This window comes from Mus caroli, chromosome 12 (assembly GCF_900094665.2).
Source record: "Mus caroli chromosome 12, CAROLI_EIJ_v1.1, whole genome shotgun sequence".
In the NCBI taxonomy this organism is placed as follows: Eukaryota; Metazoa; Chordata; class Mammalia; order Rodentia; family Muridae; genus Mus; species Mus caroli.
Window position 1 is genome coordinate 81,382,337 of NC_034581.1, and position 4,337 is coordinate 81,386,673.

Below are 4,337 nucleotides of genomic sequence, written 5' to 3' on the forward strand. Positions count from 1 at the left end.
TTTTTTTTTGGTTTTTCGAGACAGGGTTTCTCTGTATAGCCCTGGCTGTCCTGGAACTCACTTTGTAGACCAGGCTGGCCTCGAACTCAAAAATCCGCCTGCCCCTGCCTCCTGAGTGCTGGGATTAAAGGCGTGCCGCCACTGCGCCCGGCACTGACACTCTTTTTTTATTTCTAGGTCTGAAGGTAGTCAGTGCTTGAACTACCCCTACTGGGCGACTAGTGCCAACAGTGTTGTCCCAGTAGAGTCTCAGGGGGATGGAGGGACTCAGGCTCACTATCCTGAGAATGGATCTTTTTCTAGGGAAAGATTTACACCCAGGCATACACATATCTCCAGGTGTTACCCAGGTTCCACCCAGGTTACTGATTTACTAATTTATAGTAGGAAATGCTGCTGTTAGGAAGTCTAGGACTCTTCCCTTCTTAGATTGCTATGCTTGTCTCATAGGCATGCTGAATGAGAGGCTAAGTTATAAATAGATGATTACTCAGAGAGGGACAGCCCTGACCCAGGGATTAGAACAGAGGAATTAGTGTCCTACCCAGGGCCAGGACAGTCCAGGGAAGGGTGAGCCAGCCTGCAGCACTGTGGGTTCCTTCTCTGAGTGTAATTGCTTAGCAGGCTTGCCTCCTGGAGCTCACTTGAAGCACCAGACTAGTGAAGATTTAAGCCCTCCTAGAGATCCTGGTACTGAGGCTGCGGAAGGGCCTGGGAAGTGGGGTCTATAAAACAAGGCTGAAGGTCTGGAAAACACTGAGGGCTTTTTTCTCTTTCAGTATCATACTTGTTTTTGCTCTGTTTCTAGATCATACAGGTAATGCAGGCTCCCTGAGAAAGTTTAAGCGCTTGGGGAAGTCAAAGAAGAGAACAGACTTTACCTACTGTCCCTCTGTAATTCCCAGGACCACTGGCATTCAGCTCCTCCTTCTAAAGTCTAACTGTGTCAGTCCAGTTGTTTTAGTCAGTACTGTGCTGTTCAGACACAGGTGGTGACACAGCCGCCTCACTCCTGTTTCAGAAGGTGGCTCCAGTGAAAGCTACTGTAATGCTTGGGGCAGGTTCCAAGGAGATGGTCACTACCTGAGTTAGTCCAGCTACCTTGGATATGATGAAATTTGTATTTGATCTTAGCCAAAAGGCTGAAAAGCACTTTGGTAAAATTTGCAAAACTAGGGCTAGAGAGAGGGGGCTCAGTGGTTAAGGGCACTGTGTGCTTTCCGCAGAGGACCCAGGTTCAGTCCCCAGCACCCGTGTGGTAACTAATAACTGTGTGACTCCAGTCCCAATGGGTCGGACACCCTCACGACAATGCACATAAGATAAACTACATTGCAAAACCAAGATGGAGTGTGTTTGCTATTTTAATTATTTTCCCAAATTTATTTCTAGAAATTTCAAATCTATCTAAAAGTGATTGAATCCTCTACCAGAAAGATACTTTCTTCAGATCCACAGGGAGTTACTATTTTGCCTTATTTACATCCCTCCCCTGTGTACATTGCTTAACTGTTTGAAACTAAACTTCAAACAATTAGCATTTCATCAATAAATCTTTAGTCTAAATCTGAGAAGCAAAGAAATTTCTCTATGTAATTATAATGCCATCATCACACCCAAGAAAGTCAACCCTTGTAGAATACTCTAACCGTTATCCTAATGAAGTATAGCATTTGTCTTCATCTTTTGGCTTTTGGATCCAACATCCATTTGAGTGTGCACTGCATGAAGATAGCCTGCCTTTTAATCTTATTTAATTCAGAGTAGCCGTCCATCTTCTCTTTCCTCTTCTTTATGGCATTGTCACCTTTGAACAAGACAGGACTGGAGTTTGATAGACTGTCCCACATTCTGGATGTTCTGGTAGCTTCCCTACATTTGGAATCACTAGAGCACCATATTGTTGGTATTGCATACTTTCCTTTGCAAAACAAAAGGAAACGGCTAAATTAGTCTTATTCTGTTTTTGTTTGTTTGTTTTAAGATATATTTATTTGTATGCATGTGTCTCTTTGTGAGTTTGTGCACTGTTTACCTGAGGTGCCTGTGGGCCCAGTACAGGGCAACAGATCCCCTGGAACTAGAGTTACAGGAGTCCCCTGATATGGGGACTGGGAACTGAACCTGGGTCTTCTGTAAGTGCTCTTAACTGCTGAGCCATTTCCAGCTCCCATTTTCATTTTTTAAAACAGATTTATTTACTTATTTTTATGTATGAGTACACTGTAGCTGTACAGATGGTTGTGAGCCTTCATGTGGTTTTTGAAAATTGTATTTAGGACATCTGCTAGCTCTGATCAACCCTGCTCTCTCCAGCTCAAAGATTTATTTATTATTATATCTAAGTACACTATATCTGTCTTCAGAAGCACCAGAAGAGGCCATCAGATGACCATTACAGATGGTTGTGAGCCACCATGTGGTTGCTGGGAATTGAACCCAGGACCTCTGGAAGAGCAGTCAGTGCTCTTAACCGCTGAGCCATCTCTCCAGCCCCTCAACACCTAGTTTCATCATGTGTAGAATGCATTTCAACTCCAAAGTCCAGGAATCACAGTTGTTTCTAGTCTAGTAGTTCTTAATCAGAGGTGTCCATTTGGATCAAGGGGCGGACTCCAACAGCCAGGATTTTTAATAAGTGTCACTAGACTTTGAATTACACCTCTGTTGATAAGTACTTTTCTTTCTTGCCTGCCTGCTTTCTCTTTCTTTCTTTCTTTCTTTCTTTCTTTCTTTCTTTCTTTCTTTCTTTCTTTCTTTCTTTCTTTTTTTGAGAAATATCTTTCAATCAGTTTTTGCCAAGCTGTACAAAATACATTTACCGTTTTTTATCTTGCCTCATTCAGATTACTCTGACATACTTACGAGGCTTTGTTTGTTTGTTTGTTTGTCTTTTAAAGAAGTCATTGGATGCTCTGGAGCTGGAATTACAAGTGGTTGTGAGCCACGTAGGTGGGTTCCTGGAAGAGCAACAAGTGCTCTTAACCACTGATTCATCTGTCCAGTCCCTGTTTGTTTTTTTGAGCCTGGGTTATTTTGTGTGTTACTGAGGCTGGCCTTGAACTTCTCAGGCTCATCGTTCTGAGTGATGGGATTACAGGTATGTGCCACAATACCTGGTCTGTTCTGACCCCACCCAGTCTCCTGGTCCTCCTGCTTCTTCCTTTTGAATGCTGACATTACAGGTATGCCCCAGACCTAGCTTACATAATGCTTGGGAAGGAACCCAGGGCTGTGTACTTGCCAGGAAAACTCTTTGTCCACTGAGCCACATATGTGGTGAGCATTTAGAGTAGTCCCAGATACTTCTGTAGAAGGTTTGCATTCCTTTTATATGGAATTTACATAGGGAGAATATCTGTACTGTCTCCCATCTCGGTGGTAACCATGGTACCTGACAGGAAGGTTTATGCTGGTCATAGTTTCAGATGGTGTAAGTCCTTTGAGGTGGAAGCTACAGTGGAGCAGCTCCATCTGTGGAGGTGGAGGTGTGTAGCATGGGCCAGGAGCAGAGAAAGCAGGTCAAGCCAGAGCCTGCTGTAACGTGAAAAAGCCTGCTCCAGCCATCTACCAGCCAAGTCCTACTGCTGAAACCTCTGTGCCTTTAAGTCAGAGCCTCAAGCTGGGCATTGAAAGTGTAGGCCTGTGGGAGACACTTGAAGTGCAAACCATAACAGCATCCTTTTGTGCCCTGTTGTATAGGGTCCCCAGTAAGCTCTCATGTGTTCAGGACTTCCGCAGAGTAGGGACTTTACAGGGTGGCCGGGACAACAGAGAGGAATAGTGTAGCCTTGGCTTTGACAACTGACATAAGTTTTCTTTTCCTGTCACTGCGATACAATACTTCAATAAAAGCAACTTATGGGAAAAGGGTTTATTTCAGCTCACAGTTCAGAGTTAGAGTTCATTGTGGCCGGGGGGGGGGGGGGGGGGGGGGGGAGGGGGGGTGTTAAGGCAGCAGACACTTGAAGCAGTTTCTCCCCCACACCCACAGTCAGGGAGCAGAGAGCAGTGAATGTCGGTGCTCCGTGCACTTCCTTCTTTGTATGTAGTCAGGGAAGAATCCCTGCCTATAGTCAGGCCTTCCCACATCAGTCAACCTAACTGATAATCCCTCACAGACATTCTCAAAGGCTAAACTTGACCTTGGTAGTCCTTTACAGTATGCCTGGAGCTTTGTCTCCTAGATGACTGTAGATTCTGCTAACAGTTATCACTAACCATTCATATCAGAAAATTCAGAAGAGAGATATTTCATTTTAACATGGATACAAATGTTAATTGGCTTTGTTTTTGTTTATTGTTTTTTGTTTGTTTTTTCAAGACAGGGTTTCTCT

General features: G+C 44.1%; 1 protein-coding gene across 4 annotated transcripts in view; it reads left to right on the forward strand.

Moving 5' to 3' along the window:
- Positions 1-4,337, forward strand: part of Cipc (CLOCK interacting pacemaker) — a 19,436-nt gene that overhangs the window by 8,782 nt on the left and 6,317 nt on the right. The window contains exon 1 of one of the 4 annotated variants that reach the window (XM_029484709.1): positions 2,960-3,100. The exons of the other annotated variants lie outside the window; for them this stretch is intronic. The gene's annotated coding sequence lies outside the window, so the exon portion shown is untranslated. Of the gene's footprint in view, positions 1-2,959; positions 3,101-4,337 lie in introns of those variants that run through there. 4 annotated transcript variants of the gene reach the window in all.